Consider the following 20,539-nt stretch of genomic DNA (forward strand, 5'->3'; position numbering starts at 1 on the left):
AAAGAAGCCAAGATGGCCCCTTCATCTAGCACTGGAGATCATATACTGCCACTTCCTCTACATTCCATTTGTTAGAAACAGATCAATAAATCTACCCATATTTAAAGGGAGATAAATTAGGCTCCACCTGTTGAAGTGTCAGAGAATTTGTAGGCATATTTTCAAACCAGCAAAATATACCCTACACAGTATGTGTATATATACATACGTATATATGCATGTATGTATGTATGTATATATTTTGCACTTATAAATGTTTTAAAATATTTTATTTATTTATTTGACAGAGAGAGAGAACACAGCAGAGGGGAGAGGGAAAAGAAGGCTCCCCACTATTTAGGGAGCCGGATATGGGGGTCCTTCCAGGACCCTACGATCATGACCTGAGCCAAAGGCAGACACACCTGACTGAGCCACCCAGGTACCCCTGCACTCATTAATTTTTATGAATGGTATTATAGTCTGTGTATTCTTCTACTTTTTAAATTCATGTTTTGTGATCTATACATCTATTCGTCTATTTATCCACCCATCTCTTGTTCTAGTATTCTTACTTAAATTTCTATATAAACTTATTTTATGAATATATCTTACTATGTATTGCCAAGAATTTTATTTTTTGACTGCAAACAGTGAGGCTAAAAACACTCTTATATGTCTTTTATGCAAATATGTGAGACTTTTAATGGGAGATATATCTAGAGGAGACATTTCTGAATAATTGTTTTATTATTTCATCTTTATAAATAGTCAAATTGCCCTCCCCAAGCAGCATATTAGAGCCCTCATTGCTTTATATTCTCACCACATTTGATATTCCTTATTTTTAAGTGTTGTCAATCTTAGTGTGAAGAGTATCTCACTATAGCTTTGATTTGAACACATATAATTACTAATGAAGTTTAATATAGTTCAAGTATTGATTTACCAGTTTGGATTTTCTCTTCTGAGAATTGACTGCTATTTTCTTTTTCCCTTTGCCCATATTTTTCTTTGGGTTTGTTGTTTTTTTGTTTATTGGGGAGATTGTTTCTGTTCTGTTATATGAACACCTTTTTCCTTGTAGAATCAAAACTGACACTTAGTTCTGACTTTATGAGTACATATATCTCATAATCAAAAGAGAAGCAAGCAAACAAAAACACTTTCCCTCAAGATTAAACAAAACAAAGCAAAACAGAAACAGGATCAATCTGTCTAGTTCTGGTCTCAAAATAATTAAACCTTTAACATGTTCCCTAACTTATTGACTCCCTAATAAAACCAAATTTATTTTTCACTTTTGCAGTGCTGCTATTTAAAGATACATCACAATCTTTGTGGTTAGAGTAATTACAAAAAAAGTTACAGATTGGTTGACTTTCCATACAACACTGCCAAATACATTTACAGTTTAATACACGATCTATAATTTCCTTTAGGTATTCTATCTACATAATTATATCATCCCTAAGCAATCTTTATTTTTCAACAATGTTTTCTTTTTCATGACCTCAACTATAACATTGAATTATGATGAGAGTGGATATCACTGTCTCATTCTCAATCTTAGAGAAGTTTTCAACATCTAACTATTAGGTATGGTTTCGTTCCTGTTTTTTAGAATTGATATTATAATTCTAGTTGGCTGAGAAATTTTTATTCATAAGTAGATGCTTTTTTGCATTTGTATATGACTGCATGATTTCTTTCATTTATTCATTATTCATTTCATTATTAACTACATTGTCTCATTTCTTTCATCAGTGTTTTGCAATTTTCCTTTTATAGATCTCATATGTATTTTGTTATATTTATACATAAGTATTTTTTTTCTTTTGTGGTGCTAATGTAAATGGTGTCACATATATTCTATTTTTCAGTAAACTTAAAAAAAACTTTTAGAACAGTTTTAGATCTACAGAGAAATTGTAAAGATGGTCCAGAAAGCTCCCTTATACCCTCCATTGTTATGATCCTAATAGAATGCTAAATATGAAACAATCAATGAAACAGTAGTGATACATTATTAATTAAATCTATACTTATTTCAGATTTCCATAGTCTTTACCATTTTTTTTCTGTTATAGGATATTGTATTACATTTACTCATTGTGTTTCTTTAGATTCCTCTTGTCTGTGACAATTTTTCAGAATTTTCTTGTTTTTGATGACCTTTACATTTTGGAGAGTACTGGTCAGTAAATTTGTAGAGTGCCCCTCAAGAGGGATTTGCCAGGTACTTTTCCAATAGTTAGAGTGTGGTTGCATGTTTTGGGTTGGAAGGCCAGAAAGGAAAATTGCCATTCTCATGCATCATATCAGCAGCTTATTACTTATGATGTTAACCTTAAGGCTGAGGTAGTTTTGTTAGATGTTTCTATTGTAAAGTTACTTTTTTCCTGTTTCCATATTGATCTCTTTGGAAGGAAGTCACTATGTACAGCATAATGAGTAGGAAGTGACCACCTCCCTCAGAGCAGAGTACTGACAAAAAATTACTTAGAATTCTTCTGTTTGGGAAACTTATCTGTTTGCTCACATTTATTTATTTAGTTCAATCCCTTATTTATATCATTGTGAGGCCTACAGATATTTTATACCATAGAATATAATTCAACTCTGATTTATTTATTTTCCTGTCCAGATTGTTCCAGCTTTAGCTATTGGTAGATCTTTCAGTTGGCTCCTATGTCTCTTTGACAAATCCCTGTCATTATGTACATCGTGTTTTTGGGGAAAGGATGCATAGCCATACTTTCTGGCACTATAACATGCTTCCACGATCGTCTTGTATATTTCCTGCTTAGTCCTAGAATTAGCCACTTTTCCAACAAGTCCTAGTTCTTTTTTGGAGAACAGCATTAAAAATGAAGGTCTATGCAGTGGATGTGCCCTTGCTTCTAGCCCCGTTAGCTGACAGAACAAAGAAATATATGCATGGATACTAACCTCTGTGTACTAACACGCATTTATAAATATTTCTCTATGTAACATCTGCACCTGCATTAAGCTAAGTCATTAGTTCATTTTGATGTCTCCAACTTTTACTCTTTTATCACATATAATGTTTCTTTGTTTACCTGTGATTGCTCACTACAACATTGAGAAACCTGGCTCTCATATCCACCATCCATTTACTTAATTGTTTAATATCACTATAAACATATTGTGGTTTTAGACTTGTTAACCTATATCCCCAGGAAAACAAATTTAACAGGACATGGAGGTGGCTCAGTGGGTTAAGTGTCTGACTTTGGCCCAAATCATGATTCCAAGGTCCTGGCATCAAGCCCAGGCATCGGCATCATCGGGCTACCTACTGAGCAGGGAGCCCATTTCTCCCTCTCCTTCTACCTCCCCCTGCTTGTGCTCTCTCTCTCTTTCTCTCTCTCTCTCTCTCAAATAAATAAATGAAATCTTAAAAAAAAAATACCAGCTAGAGTACAATGCTATGCAAAGTTTCATTGCCTTTAGTCTCATAGACTCTACTTATGTCCAAAGTTACTTAGGCTAACCCCTTTTCTCCCTACCCCTTCAATGAGATTTGGTCATCATTTGTTATATACTTATTTGATTTTTGTGTATATTGCTAATTCTCTGCCAAAATTCTTCTGTCTTGTGTATTTATATCTTGACTATATTACTCATCCTTTGTTTTGAAAGGTAAAATGCTTCATGCTTCTACGGTGCTTTTATTTTCTGTTGCTGTTTTTATTGTTTGTATTCAAATTGTGTCTCATTATATACCTAGTGGATTTTGTTTGTAAGTAAAACATTGCATAAAAAATGATTCTCAGGATCATTTCAGCTCTGGATAATATTTTCTTCAGAGAGGACTGGCTTTTTCTTCTCGCAGGCAGATGACGATTCTAATTAATACAATCAGCCCTTGAAATGATCACAGCTGGTCTTTACTCTCTGGCTTATTTTCAATTCAGCTTTAATTATACTTTGAGGTCCTTTAGGTTCCCAAACCTCAGTCTGGCAAGTCCTGCCCCCCAACCCATTAGACTATGGAAGTTCTGTTGTCCATCATAGCATCTGATATTGCTAGTCAACATGGTGGAAAACAGCCCCCAATATCATTTTTCCCTCTCTGACTTCCAATTTCTCCTAAATATTGGCTTAAAAATTCATCTTTTTTAAAGAAACTCTTAGATGGCTTAAATGAGATAGTTTTAAATATTTTGTTCACTTGTTTTATGACTTGTCCCATTATTCCTGGAATAGAAAGCACTCATTGCCCAGTCCTTCCTATATCTCCACCCTCATATCTGGGATGACTTTTCTCCCCGCCCTAGAATCTGTTAAAAGCAAAACAACAGGTCCCAAATCGAATGCCATATGCTAGGCCCCACATCACCAATCCAAGACTTAATTAATATTGGCTCTGCTGGAAATGGAATCTTAAACCAGTCAATCAGGAATCGCCTGATCAGCACTAGTTAGATGATCTGCCTAATAGACTCCTGTCATCCCCTAAAGGAAAATAACCTTGTAATAACCAAGCTATATCAAACAAAAGACTTTTATAGATAAATGGAAGGAGTAAGGAAGTTATAGTAGACAAAAAAAAGTGGATATTTTTAATACCTGTTGCCCCATAAAAATGAAAAAAATCTGACAGTCAGTATTTGGTAAATGCCATCAGGGAAAAATTATCTTCATTTTTTGTCCTTACAGCTCCACACTAGACTTTGGCCAAATAAATTCTAATTTCCATTTCTTCAATGCTTTAAAGATTTTTGTCTTACTCCTCTACTGGTAACCATATTATATGAATGAAGACAAAAATGCTTCTTAAATCTTCTCTCATCATTTTTCCCCCTTCTCTTATGGAAAAAGTTTTAAGTTTGGCTGCTATTTCACACTAGCTTTATTATTATTATTATTATTTCAATTTGTTACTTTTTAATTCCATTTAAGTTTTAACTTCTCTTAAAAATTCCACTCAATTTTTCATTTCACTTGGTGAAATGGTTCCTAATCAACATTTCTTTATAAAATTGTGTAGTTTCTTCTTGAGTATCACTGAGAATAAAATTACAAATATTCTACAATTTATTTTGTTCTTTTTTTATTCTGTTTCATAGGAAATAATTTTGAGAGTTTATAAAAAGGCTCATTTTAATTTAGAGTATGTTTTCTCACGTTTAGTAAGGCATTAAACATTTTTAAGAGCATTTTTTTTCCATTTGAAGTTTGAGATAATTTCTGTCCAATTGCTTGTATTCTGTCCAAGTGTCTGTTTTAACATGTTCAAATAGTTCAGTCCTAACGAAAGAAAAGTAGAAATATTTAGGTTGGTCATAACTTTACATTGCTAATTTAGAAACACAGAAACTTGTTGGGAAAAGAGTAGAAGCCAATATTAGCTTGACTTCTGTGTCAATTAACTTTGTATTTTGCATTTTATGTGGTAGCAAGGGATGCGTGTTTCTATCCATGCCAAACATAAGTACTACTACAAAAGCTAAATTCAGTGTGACTGTCTTTGTTTGGTGTGATTCCCAAAGGTGACTGAGGGAGGTATTTGTACATGTCCCAGAATCTGTTTCTGATTCCTGCTCTTATTAATTGGTAAGGGTTCTAAGTAAAGTCTTTCCATGTTTCCTTTCACTTATTTCCATATTATCAGGGAAGGAAATAGGGTATCTCTTTTCTTTCATCTGATTATGTCCATACTATTTCTGGGAGAAAATAGTTAATATTCTTATTCTGTGGGTATCACTGATAATCTTTTGAATTTATTAAAATATATTTTAATGGGATCCCTGGGTGGCGCAGCGGTTTGGCGCCTGCCTTTGCCCCAGGGCGTGATCCTGGAGACCCGGGATCGAATCCCACATCGGGCTCCCGGTGCATGGAGCCTGCTTCTCCCTCTGCCTGTGTCTCTGCCTCTCTCTCTCTGTATCTGTCATAAATAAAAAAAAATATTTAAAAAAAAAATAAATAAAATAAAATATATTTTAATGAACAAAGGTTTTTGTTTGTTTGTTTAAGAAGTAGAGCCAACGAGGGGGTGCCTGAGTGGCTCAGTTGGTTAAGTGTCTGCCTTTGCTCAGGTCTTGATCTCAGGGCCCAGGGATCCAACTGGACATCTTATCCCATAGGGCTTCCTGCTCAGTGGGGAGTGTTTTCCTCCCTCTGCCCCTCCACAAGCCCCCATGCTAATGCACACTCTCTCAAATAAATAAATAAAATCTTTTTTAAAAATTTTAAAAAGAAGTAGAGCCAGTGAAATTAGGTACGTGTGTTCAGGTGTTATCTGAAAATTTACAGTATTTTTTAAGCATCACTGTTGTTTAACATGAAGATTTAACATATCAAAGTAATAGAGGTATTGCTTTTTGAAGGAAATTAGGTGTCATCAGTTCCATCTTTGGAAACTTAGACATTTTTTAATACTGTTGAATGTTGAAAAAACTTTTAAAATCTATATATACATATGAACATATATATGTACACATATATACATATATGCATATATATACAATCATATTGAATCTTTGCAAACATTAAAATAAACATGAACAAAACAAACTGATGTTATTTCTAAAATTTCTAAATATTTTTAATTTTTTTTATTGGAGTTCAATTTGCCAACATACAGATAACACCCAGTGCTCATCCCGCCAAGTGTCCCCCTCATTGCCCATCACCCAGTCACCGCAAACCCCCCGCACACTTCCCCTTCCACTACCCCTTGTTCATTTCCCAGAGTTAGGTGTCTCTCATGTTTTGTCACTCTCACTGATATTTTCACTCATTTTCTCTCCTTTTCCTTTATTCCCTTTCACTAATTTTTATACTCCCCTAATGAATGAGACCATATAATGTTTGTCCTTTTCCAAATGACTTATTTCACTCAGCATAATACCCTCCAGTTCCCTCCATATCGAAGCAAATAGTGGGTATTTGTCGTTTCTAATGACTAATATTCCATTGTATACATAGACCACATCTTCTTTATCCACTCATCTTTCGATGGACACCGAGGCTCCTTCCCCAGTTTGGCTATTGTGGACATTGCTGCTATAAACATCGGGGTGCAGGTGTTCCAGCATTTCATAGCATCTATATCTTTGGGTAAATCCCCAACAGTGCAATTGCTGGGTCATAGGGCAGATCTATTTTTAACTCTTTGAGGAACCTCCACACAGTTTCCCAGAGTGGCTGCACCAGTTCACATTCCCACCAAGAGTGCAAGAGGGTTCCCCTTTCTCCACATCCTCTCCAACATTTGTTGTTTCCTATCTTATTAATTTTCGCCATTCTCACTGGTGTGAGGTGGTATCTCATTGTGGTTTTGATTTGTATTTCCCTGATGGCAAGTGATGCGGAGCATTTTCTCATGTGCTTGTTGGCCATGTCTATGTCTTCCTCTGTGAAATTTCTGTTCATGTCTTTTGCCCATTTCATGATTGGATTGTTTGTTTCTTTTCTGTTGAGTTTAATAAGTTCTTTATAGATCTTGGATACTAGACCTTTATCTGATAGGTCATTTGCAAATATCTTCTCCCATTCAGAAATCTAAATATTTACCAAACTCACTGGTTGATGGTTAAGCATACTGAAATTTGAGGTCCTCTGCCACCAGAATTTAGAGGAAATCTTGGAATTAGATGGATAGGGGTTTGTAAAAAGTTCAGAAATAGCTGAAGTAAAACCAGTGAATCATTGAAATAGTAATTAGTGAACGTTTATTGTGTACACACCAAGAAGACAGTTTATAAACAGGAATCACTTAAATCAAAACATAGAATGAGACTCAGGAGTGTATTGTTATAAAGAAGCCTATTATACTGAGAAGGCAGTGGCTGTTCTCAGTAATTGGTTATAATATTCAAAGTTTCATAGATGATAGGGAATTGGTCAGTGTTTATTGCCTTTTAGTCTCGGGAAACATTAAGGTTTTCTTATGATTTTCAGAGACATAAGGAAGAAATGACCCAGGTTAAGTTAATCTTACAAAATAAGCTTTGTTTAAATGAAAAAAAAAAAAAAAAACAAAAAACTAGCTTTGTCTGCTCAGGGAATGTTCAAGGCTGATCTCTGTTTTTGATGCTAATAGGTTCTAAGGAAACTGCCATCTACTATATGTAGGATTATGGAAATGGATTTAGCATGTATGGTTCATTGTATACATCTGGAGTATAGTATAGATTGTAGAATAGACACGATGTGAGGGTATAGTAAAGTTTTACTTCCAGAGGTCTTAGCACAACTCCTGAAACACTGTATTTCATCAAATCTAATGCCATCAGTTTAAAGATATATGATTACTTAATTTATGGGAAGAAGAAGAATTGCACTATGACTCTAGTAAGTAACCACTCAGACATTTTACTTTATACATTTTGAAAGAATTCTTTTAAACAGATATATATACACATACCTAAAATCCTGTAGCATTATTTGCATACATTAGAAGAAAATATAAGCAAAATAAATTAAGAGAAGCACTTATTACACTCTGAGATTGGCTCTTAATACCTTTGCAAATCATAATTTCATCTTCTGTTCCACCAGCATTGTGATACAAGCATTGCTAAAAAGAATGTGCAGCGATTGGATTAGTATGTTTATTTTTCCAGCTAGTGACTTATTTTTCCAGTTTGGGCACTAGAAATAAAATTTTAAAAATTATCAGTAGTTAACAGAATTATAACTATGGCTAACATTCTTTCTTTAAACTGATTCCTACATGATTTTTGATTCCACTATTAATCACAATTGTCTAGTGAAACTTTCATGTAACAACTGTGTTCACTCAAGTACAGTTGACTAATATGTCACACCGCCACATGGCTGAGAGTGACCTGAAAGACTCAACAGTCACCCCAAATGTAGAGATAAGACAACTTGGAGAAAATGTGCAGTATTATTTGAAAAAAAAAAAAAAAAAAAGAAGTAACTGAAGGACAATAGTTTGTCCTCAATAAAAATGTTAGGCAGATAGTAGCTGCCCATTTTCTCTTAAGATTGTTTTATTGTGGTCTTCTCTCATGCTATACCCTTGAGACTTCTATAGTTCAAGTCTTGATTTAATTAGTAGAAATGTCTGAGGGTCTCCATTACTCCTACCCTTGTAGCATAGTTCCTGTTTGCCTAGACTTCATCAAATGTCTGTTAATGAGGTGGTGTTTTGAAGCCCAGGGCTTTGCACATAGCAGTCCTTCAGTAAATATTAGACTCTGTCTTTTGCCCCTATGCTGGTGACACCCTCCCCGAATGCCTTGTCTCCAGGTCATAACCATCCCTAGCCTGGTGAGCCCCAGATTCCAATGCCTATGGGGGTTTCTGAACTTCTGAGATGGTTTTGAAAAGTATATAGTGAACCATGGAATATGATAGGAAAATATTAATGATGCAGTTCTTTCTTTTTTTTCCCCAGGAGTTTTGCCTTTACTTCTGCAGATATTGAAAATTTGTTCAAGGTCTTGACTTTTTATGAATTTGGATTTATGGCTCCAAATTATTCAGAGGATTTAATAAAGGTGTGGATCACATACAAAAGTTATTTTTCTTAATCTACTTCATAAGCAGTGTTATATATATATAGTAATCATTTTACCCAAACTGAGAGGTATGTTTCTTTTGACCCATACGCTCCCTTTACTCTTAATTCTACAGAATAATAATAATCTGAATTATTTAAAGCCCTTGGTAATCTGGCTCTGTATTGATTCTTCAACTCTATCTCCTTATGCTCTGTATTGATTCTTCAACTCTATCTCCTTATGCTGTCTTCCAGAATCTTCTACTCAAATCAGATTGATCTCCTTATGGTCTTTTGAACATATGAGCATTTCTATCTTCCTTTTTTTTTTTTAAGATTTTATTTATTTATTTTATTTATTTATTTTATTTATTTATTTATTCAAGAGAGACCCAGAGAAAAAAACAGGGGCATGGGCAGAGGGAAAAGCAGGCACCCTGTAGGGAGCCCAATTCAGGACTTTATCCCAAGACCCCAGGATCACACCTTGGGCCAAAGGCAGATGCTCAACCACTGAGCCACCCAGGTGCCCCGCATTTCTGTCTTTCTATCTTTACTGTTCAAACATTCCTCCAGTTAAAATAAGTTTCATTCTTTTTTTCCACAAGTGTTGCTTTTACTACAACATTCTACCCTCTTATTGTAGAATACACACTCATATTTCCCTTCTTTTATTCATTCAACAAATATTTCTTTTTTAGTAAAGATTGTATTTATTAGAGTGAGAGAGAGAGAGCACAAGCAGAGAGGAAGGGTAGAGAGAGAGAGGGAGAAGCAAACTCCCTGCTGAGCACAGAGCCCGACCCCGTGACCTGAGCCAAAGGTAGACACTTTACTGACTAAGCCACTCAGGCACCACAACAAATATTTCTCAAATACATAATATTACCAGGCAAGTGAATTAGACAAACAAAACCTCTGTCATTGTAGAATAGTACAGGGCATAGGGAATAATTAAATAATAAGCATAACTTAAAAAAAGCATTTTTAAATGTTGATGATAATACTAAGGGAAATTAGAGTAATCAGACTAGTTTAACAGACCTTATCAATAAGGTTAATTCCAATAACTGTTAATTCCAATCTATGGCACATTTAGATACTGTGCATTAGATTGTTATTTTATCCATATGTATATAGCCTGCTTTCATAATTAAAGCATAAAATTAAAAGACTGAATTAATTCATATCTGCAATAGAAGTAGCAGTGCAGTAGGAACTAAGAAAGCAATTCAAACTTTGCTGCTTCTTCTCATAAAGTGACCTACAATTGCCAGGTATGTAAACACATTAAAGCCTCATGATAACATAAATTATCATTATTGACAGATTGACTCTTGTGTTCCCCCTACTCTATATTTTTCAATAGGAGATAGACATTCTTTTTTTTTTTAAAGATTTTATTTATTCATGAGAGACACAGAGAGAGGCAGAGACACAGGCCATAGGCTGAGGGAGAAGGAGGTTCCCTGCGGAGACCTTGATGCAGGACTCGGTTCCAGGATCCCCTGAGCCAAAGGCAGATGCTCAACCACTGAGCCACCCAAGTGTCCCAAGGAGGCAGGCATTCTTCTATTCACTTTGAAGGTGAGTAAGATAAATGACTTGGAGGAAAAGTGAGACGTGTCTCTTGTCATGGAACTGACCAACATCTCACTCTCAGTGAGCAGAGAGGCAGAGGATAGCTGTGTCTCCACTATCCTCCAGGGGCACAGATCCCACTACTTGGAAAATTCTTAGTATTGCAACCACAGTCCAGAAGAGTCTAACTAGCCACAGAATCTGCTCAGAGTATTTAAGCTGAAACTGACAGATTCTATCCTGGGGTGACACATTATATCCAGGACCCAATAAAAGTTGAAATAGGGAGAATGGACCCTTACATCTATAACAATGAGCACTAAGAAGTTATTGTAGAATTACATTAAATATTAGATTAGAGTGTAGATTGTTTCAGCTCTAATTGTTAAAGCCAAAGATGTTGATAAAATTTTTCCATAGTTTTAATAAGTATCTAATGCTCTTTCCATATGCATTGTATGCATTAACTGACAATTCTGTAGATATCAAACTTTTAGCCAGATATTTGTGTGCTTTTGTAAAGCCTTACGACTTATCTTCCATGCTTATAGAAATAAAAAATTTGACAGTGAACTCAGCACATGAGATACTGAAATTTACCTTTTTTCTTGCATTTATTTTTTTCTTTTTCTTGGCGCTTCCCACTGCAGCTGCCTCCTTACTGGCCGAGCACTGGTGCCGCACCTCTCTTGCATTTTAAATGACATCTGTAAATGACTTTTTATAAAACTTGTAGGGAAAGTTTCCATGTCTTTTCTACTTGGCTACTGGTGTCTGCAGAGTTCCCCTCTGAATTCAGAAATCTGTAGTAGCTAGTTACCCAACTCCACAGGACAAGATACTGGGTTCCTTGGAATTGCAGATAAGCCATTCTTCTAAATGTGTCCTTATAGTTGAAGAGCCCACACTGGTTTATCTATACATATGTGATATTCTCAGATCTTCTTGCACTCTTTAGAGTTTAATCAGATGTTCCTTTTGGCAAATTACTTTCTTTTTCCTTTCTTATTCATGAGATCACCATTTCTCCCTTTTTATCTTTCAAAAGGCATTATATGTTCAACTCCAACAGATGTAACTTCCTTTAAAATGCCTTATGTGAGTTATCTCCATCTCTGAAAACAGATGTATGAACAAAATAACACAAACGAAAGTTTATACCAAAACTCATGCATCGAGCGTCAAATGGTACCAATCACCTGGGGAAAAAAAAAATCAAAGATGCCAGATACAGTAGTCACCAACAGTTGTTAATGAAATATGTTATTTTTCTTTCCCTCTCTGCTCTTAGTTTCTATTTCTGTCCTTTCAGACTTGGGGATTTTGGCTCTGGACTCTAGCCCATTTATCCCATTGGAAGTTTTTCAGAAATCCTATGGGTAAGAGAGCAGCTGGCTTATGATATTTCTAAGTGTCTGAGCTCCCTGATATGCCTCGTTACTGTGGAGACCAAAAGCAAATGGGAACCTGAGCAGAAAAATGGACAGAGGCTGAACTGAAGTGCAGGCTTGGGTGGGGAAGCAGGCAGCCTTCCTCTGCAGGCCTTTCCAACTGAAGTTCACACCAGGATCTGCGGTGTCCTTTGTTTGCAAAGATGCCAGTTTAAAAAAAAAAAAAAATCACAATATTCATCAATACTGCAAACAGACCTCACAAGCCCCGTGCAGCGTAGCGTACCGTACAACCAAGCTCTCTGATGTCCCAATTGATTCATTCCATGTGAGAGTATAGGTGCCTCTGCTGCTGTTCATGAATTACTATTTTAAAATGCGAATTGATTCATTCCAGATAAATGTTACATTAATCGACCTCAGTTTACTCATCATTATAACAAAATAGCACCTCATGCATTTATACCACATTATTTGCAAGTGAAATGCACTTAGCGTGGACAAGATTTCCTAACCTGAAAAATAAAGGCGAAAATGAAGCCATCCTGTTCACCACCACCCCCTAGCCCCCTTCTTTCTGTACCTCTGCCTTTCTGGCTTTGCCAGTGCTTACCATTTCCCTTTTTATCTTTATTATTTGAAAAAGATGCTGTGTTTTCCTCAATACTTGATATCTAAGGATATCCCCAGCTTTAACAGCACACAAGCATTTATCTGTGCACCATCTCTTCAAAAAGGTGTTACTCTTTGTTACAAGTAACTAAAATCAGGAACATTGTACTTCAGTTAAAAATAATTTTCCAACATTTAAGTATTCTTTTATACATAAAGTATATCTTTGATATAAGCAAGTTATGATTCTTCACACACAAACTTTTTATCCTAATTATAAACTTGTCTTTTTGAGGAAATGTTTAAAATGATTTTAGTTGCAGAAGACAGGATGATGCTCAAGACAAGTACTAAAATAGTAGAATTGGAAAGACTTGACATGTATGAACTATTTTAGGACTCAGTTTCTCCATATATGAAATTCATTCTCTGGGGATGTTCCTTGCAGGTGCTATGATACTGTAGGAAGAGGATGAAATAGAAATTCAGAACCCTGGGTGCTAAGTCTGCCTCCACCACTTATTAACTGAGTGTATTTTCCAAAAGGAATACATTTTTTTCTGCCCAACCACCTTAGTGGGGTCCTTGTAAGGATCAAATATGCATGAAAGTACTTTATTTTTTTAAATTAATTATTTATTTATTTATTCATGAGAGATGCAGAGAGAGAGAGAGAGAGGGAGAGAGAGAAGCAGAGGCACAGGAGGCAGAGGGAGAAGCAGGCTCCCTACAGGGAACCTGACATGGGACTCGATCCCAGGACTCCAGGATCACGCCCTGGGTCAAAGGCAGGTGCTAAACCACTGAGCCACCTAGGCATCCCTGAAAGTACTTTATAATTTACAAAGTACCATCTAAGTCTAATCTATTAGTATTTATTGCTATATTCCTGATTTGCAGAGCAGGCTTATTTATAGCAGATACACAGTGAATATTTTTTTTTCTTTTCTTTTTTTATTTATGATAGGCACACAGTGAGAGAGAGAGGCAGAGACACAGGCAGAGGGAGAAGCAGGCTCCATGCACCGGGAGCCCGACATGGGATTCGATCCCGGGTCTCCAGGATCGCGCCCTGGGCCAAAGGCAGGCGCCAAACCGCTGCGCCACCCAGGGATCCCCACAGTGAATATTTTTAATTAAACATTTTAAAATTGCAAAATAATGTATGCTCCTTTGAAGAAGAGAGACAATGAAAGAATATGTAAGGACAAAATTGATAACTTTCTTTTAAACTCCTTTCTTAACTCTCAGAAATATTAATATTAAAAGCCCGGTGTAGAATGCCTGGGTGGCTCAGTGGTTGAGCATCTGCCTTTGGCTCAGGTCCTGATCCTGGATCTGGGATCGAGTCCTACACCGCGGAGCCAGCTTCTCCCTCTGCCTATGTCTCTGCCTCTCTTTCTGTGTCTCTCATTAATAATAATAATAAAAAAGCTTAGTCTCTAACCTTCCACAACTTTTCATGTTCATGTGTTCATGTACTCATGCATGTGTGTGCACATATATTCAGCTTTTGGTTTTATATTTGGTAATTATTTTTGTTTTTCCTCTTATTCTTCTCCTAATACATGATTCTTATTTTTCTATATTTGTTCTTCCATTCAGTTTCTTACTTAAAAATATATCAGGTTTGTGTAGTTAAAGTATGATCTCTGCATATGAAAGAAGGAAAATCTAACACATTTTTAAAAACCACTGTATAATTTTTATATGAGTGTACCATAACTTATCAAACTATCCCTTTATTGATGTACATTGATTTAATGTTGTCTCCAAGTTTTGCCACCATAAATAATTTTAAATAAACCACAAGGCCTTAATTTCTATCAGATAGATTCATAAAGGTAGATCATAACATGTATTTTTTAACAATACAAGATGATATCAGATCTCTTGCTGAATTTATATTCATACCAGCCATGAATGAAGAGGGCCACTTTTTTTCTTTGGCTAATCTTACAGATTTTTAAAAACAGTCATTATTATTGCAACAATTTTTTTGACTATTAATTATGTTGTGCTTATTTTCATATGCTAGTCTATGACTTCTGTTTTTATTCCTTGCCTATTAAGAAAAAAATTCTATTATTTGTATTTTACTCATCCATTTGGAGAAAGTAATAACTATGGTAATATCAGTAATCTTTTGTCCAAAATTTCTGTGTCTTGGAAAGGTCTTTCAAGACTAATTAGCCATTAATATTATACATAGAAGCTCAATTCCAACTAAAGAAATTATCAAGATCAGTGTTCTCCAACAGAACTTTCTACTATTATGGAAAAGATCTATATCTGCAGTGACCAATATGGTAGCCATGGCCACATGTGACTGTAGGTGCTTGAAATGGAACTAATGTTAATGTGACTGAGGAACTACAGACATGATTTTCTTTCATTTTAAATTTATTTATATTTAAATTGAAATAGCCACGTGTAACTAGTGACTCTTTTAATAGAGAGAGTAGGCTACCATTCTTTCAGGTATTTAGAATTGATTCTCTGGGGGTTGGGGGGGATGTGGTTTTAAAAATAAAGTGAAATGGTTATTTTTGTGTGAACAGTGTGTATGTTCTACTGAAGAACTGGTTAGAGAGTGACTCAACACCATCAGTCACCTTGATCTATTTTGGCAGGTCAAATCAATCAACTGTCTTACAATCATACTTAGCATTTAGATGCTTTTCAGTCAAAAATAGTACATGATTCTGCTCTACTATAATTTAATTGGTTAACTCTAAGAAAATGGTTTGTAATATTGAATTCATGCTTTTTTCCTTGTTGCTTTTATGTATGCATATGTTTCATAAGATATGTAATTTTAATTTCATAATATGTGTTGTTTTGATGGGTTGTAATATAACATCTTTCTTTCCCACTATTTAAGAGAGAACAACATTTCTTTTACCCAAGTTTTGCCTCATGTAACTTCTCAACAGTGGAATTTTTTTAAAAGGTAAGTTTTATAAAAATATTCTTTGCTTTCTGAATTTTTAATCTCCCATAATTAGCACTTGAAATTACTTTCTCTTCCCCCACTCTGATTTGATAACAGACTATCTCATTGAATCATGAGATTTCAAAGTAATTACCTAGAAGGTGGCTTATTTTTTCCTCTGTTATTTCTTTGCAGAAAGGGAAGTCAAGAAAAGTTCTGTCTTCTGTTACTGGCACAAATCTGGGCTTAGTAGAGCCATCCCAGTTTCTAAACCCTACCAGTGTAATATGCAAATATCAATGGCTTGAGTAGCAGAGAATGTAATCCTATTATAGTCTCAAATTTATCTGAGTCCTTGGAAATCCTGATTAGCCTTGGTAATCACCTGGCTCCTTTCTTAGATATTATTAGTATCTCTGGGGGTTTCACATTTTTCCATGTGAGAAAATATGATTTTGGCTACAACTGCTTCCAGGGTTCTCTTCTGTCAGAGAAATATCATACATAGACTTTGAGTTTTTGTAATAAAATATCTAAATAGACATTTTGTTACATATCCACTAATTAAAAACTGTCTATGCATTTGAAAAGTAAAACCACATTGAAGCTTGTTTGCAATATTTGATCTTTCTATTTCATTTACCAATCCAAACCACTGTATAATCTAAGCAGAACTCTACTCCTATTTTACCTCAATTTTACATATAGATTATGGAGTATGTGAACTTTCCATAATATTTTCATGGTGAAGTGAATTTATATGTACTCAAGTACATATAAATATCCAATCAAGATTATACACTAATGTCATAAAGCAAAAAAAACAATGAATTTGGAGGCGTACCTTCCCAGATTTGGCAATCATTCTCCCAACTTAGACTGCATTCTTTTATCGGTAAAAATCTAGCTAATTATACTTATTTAATACCAATTATTCCTGTGACAACAGTTAAATAAAATATATTACCTGCTAGTGATTACTACATTTCTATCCATATACCTAGTATAGGATAGTTGCTTTGTCTTCCTTTTCTTGTCAATTTCAATCTGAGATGATATATTTGTACCTGTCTATAGTTTTCGCATAAAATCACTTTTAAAAGATACATTAAACTCAAGGAGTTGTGGGGAAAAAAAGCTTTCAGGTCAAATTTAACTGAATTTGAGTCTCAATGATATCAAAACCCTACAATATAACAAGAGACAGCAAAACCCAAAAATGTGAAGCTTGCTAAAAATAGGAAGTTTAAATAAAACTAAAGTGTGGGGATCCCTGGGTCGCTCAGCAGTTTAGCTCCTGCCCTCGGCCCAGGGCCTGATCCTGGAGTCCCAGGATCGAGTTCTGCATCAGGCTCCCTGCATGGAGCCTGCTTCTCCCACTCTCTGTGTCTCTGCCTCTCTCTCTCTCTTTCTCTCTGTGTCTCTCATGAAAAAATAAATAAAATCTTAAAAAAAAAACAAAACTAAAGTGTATCTGATAGTTTGCAAACATAGATTAAAAGGGCAGCTTTAGTGATAGTTCAACGTGGCTAACTTAGAATGTCATAAAACATGTATAAATTCCTATTAAACATTTATTAAGAAAACTTAGAAATTCTAAATCAGAAGTATAAGGAAAAGAATGCATTTATTAAAGCTATTTGAATATAACCTTTATGCCGATAATGTATTGTGTAAGATTAAGGATAATTGTAAAGACATTAGCAATGCAGTCTTCCTAGCAGCATTACTTTCCCTTCTACCTACCTTGATGGAGTGTGATAGCAATGACACTATGCCAATTCTGGGCTTAGCCTTTAGCAGGACAGGCAGCTTCCAACTAAGTCTCTAGAGAGGTCTAGGACACCATGTAAGAAATCCAGTGACTCTGCTGAAGAGCACACATGAAGAGACTCTGAGGCTACGTATAGAAAGTGACCTAGTTGAGACCAACATTCCCATCATCTATCTACCACTTTGAATACCCTAGAATGTCTCTGGTAAATGCTGCCATTTAAAGCAAAAACAAACAAACAAAACCCACATATGAGCCCTACTCAAATTCCTGATCCAGCAAATCATGAATTATAATAATGTGGTTTTTGTTTTCAAATATTAAGTTTATGGTAGCTATTTACACCATAATGGATAACAACAAAAAAATGCAGAAGTGAGAGAAGAGTTCCTTGCCATTTGCAGTTGCATACACAACCGCTTCATTGGTTTTAACATATTAACTGTAAAAATAGTCATCCTAAAATAATTTATACAAACTTGTTTATTTGAGCAGATTAACTGACCCAGAGTTTAATTAATGTGTGGACAATCTTTGCAGTAATTATTGGTCTTTACTATTTTAATTTATAGAGCCAACCTGTTGTAAAAATCATGAAAAGTTGCAGGAAAATGTGATATTTAGAGCAGCAGCATATTGTTTTTATAGAAGAGAATACTGGATTTTCTATTAAAAAAAATAAGATATTTACTCTACTGCTCATGAGCCTGGAGACTTTGAACAAGTCACTGCCTTTGTAGATCTTAAATTCTTCATCTATAAAATTAACTCATCAGATTGCCTATCCATACGTAGCTTACAGCTCTCTTTGAAGAATCTCTAAGTTCCTATTTTATCATTGCATTGTATTCTTTAATGAGATGGCCAGTGAGATGCACCCACAAGAGGGGACAAAGGAGAGGTACAAGAAAATTGAGTTAAATATACTCACAGTTTCTAGAGAGGCATAGTCATGACGGGCCATATGGGGCGGAGCACAAAGGGAGTGGGCTCAAACAAGCTGGTGGGGAGCAGAGAAAGCACAAGACCCATGGACAAGTGGGGGTCATGGTGGAGTACACAGAGAGGCAAAAAGCATGATGGGATATCATTTAATGGTACTAGATCACAGCAAGGGGAATATAAGAAGAAGAACTTGCAGCGGGGGTTGCCTCATCATGTGGGTACACTTGGTCACTTGGATGGGGTGTTCACAGTCTATTTTGGGAGATGTTGAGGCAGCAGGGATATATGAAGTTTTAAAACTTACACTACAGTTATTAGATCGTGTGATAGTCTGTACATTTGTGTCCCCCTAGAAGTCATATGTCAAAATCCTAATGCCTAGCTTGATGATATTAGCAGGTGGGGGCTTTGTGAGGTGCGTAGGTCATCACGGTGGAGCCCTTGCGAATGGGATTTGCTCCTATGAAAAAAAGATCTCACAGAGCTGCCTGGCCCCTTCCACCACGTGAAGATACAAGGAGAAGTCTTGCCACCTGGAAGAGGCCCTCTACTCAACCATGCTGGCTGGCACAGTGATCTCAGACTTCCAGCCTCCAGAACTGTAAGAAATAGATTTCTGTTTGTGGTAAGCTACCCAGTTTGTCGTTTTGTTTTAGCAGCCAAAACAGACTAAGATAGGTTGCAAATATTTGAGTCACAACTAAATTTATGGTACCAGACCTAGGAGGTTTGCGAGCAGATGAAGTCCTCCCTAACACCGAGTAGTATAGTATCTTCAATATTTAATATTCCTAAATATTTCATCCTCCTAAACTAACCCGTGATCATTTCCCAGTGAGAACGACTTGTATGCAGGAAGGAGTCAATACATACTGCTTGATCCTCATGTGTTGGCTTGTTAGGTAACAGTTGTAGTTTGGGGAATGCTTACTTATATATTATTTATTACAGAAACTGTATTTTCTTATGCCTTATGAGAGTAATTCAGTATATAAATAATTTGTATCTTTCCATTAATTTGATGCTTTCTCTACAATTCAATTCATACTTTGAATTTACTTGTGATAGATTTAAATTATAAAATAATATTAGAGATAGTTTAAAATATATTGTTAGCTATAGGAGCTCTCTAACTTAATTGGCTTCCCTCAGTATGTGAGTTTTGGGGAGAGCATGGTTACTGTATGTAGGTTTTACCTTTAGATTCAGGTGGATTGGGTACATTGTGGATTTCACAGTACCATTTTCTGTCTTCTTGCTTCATTTAAGGTGACACTTTGATCAAAGGTGGCAAAGCATGAAATTATGGCCAGCTGTAAAAATGTCACATGCTATTTCAAAATCTTCCTGCAGCTGGAGAATTTCCTGATTATCTGGATCCACCATGGGAATTAAGATTCAGTGTGCCTGACATTACAGCATGTTTTAACAAGAGCACAATTATATTCCTACCCTGTTCCAATATAGAGTTGCCTAGTCAGAATTGTTAGACAAGTCCATGGAGGATTGGAACTGTCACCAAGCATCAGCTCACATAGGAGAATAAAATGAAGTCAATGGTTTCTGCCTTTATGAAAATCACTAATTGTGTTTTATTTAAAAATATGTGCTCCCATGCCTGGAGCAAGCCCTGAGAATGTAAGAAAATCAATTTACTTTCAATTTTTTATGGCAAAATATTTTATATAATAAGACCAGTTAGCTATTTCTCCCTCTGTAAAAAAAAGAACAAAATTATAGGACATATGCAGTAACTGTCACAATCATAAAAAATAAGATTTCAAAAATATGTCCGTAAAATTACCGGCTTTACTTTT

General features: G+C 35.5%; 1 long non-coding RNA gene across 1 annotated transcript; it reads left to right on the top strand.

The window, feature by feature from the left end:
• Positions 1-9,326: 9,326 nt before the first annotated feature.
• Positions 9,327-19,307, top strand: LOC119866189. Its single transcript, XR_005369231.1, has 3 exons — positions 9,327-9,482; positions 15,953-16,021; positions 19,119-19,307. It is a non-coding gene; the product is annotated as an uncharacterized LOC119866189 (long non-coding RNA).
• Positions 19,308-20,539: the final 1,232 nt, after the last annotated feature.

This window comes from Canis lupus, chromosome 14 (assembly GCF_011100685.1).
Source record: "Canis lupus familiaris isolate Mischka breed German Shepherd chromosome 14, alternate assembly UU_Cfam_GSD_1.0, whole genome shotgun sequence".
Taxonomy (NCBI): Eukaryota; Metazoa; Chordata; class Mammalia; order Carnivora; family Canidae; genus Canis; species Canis lupus.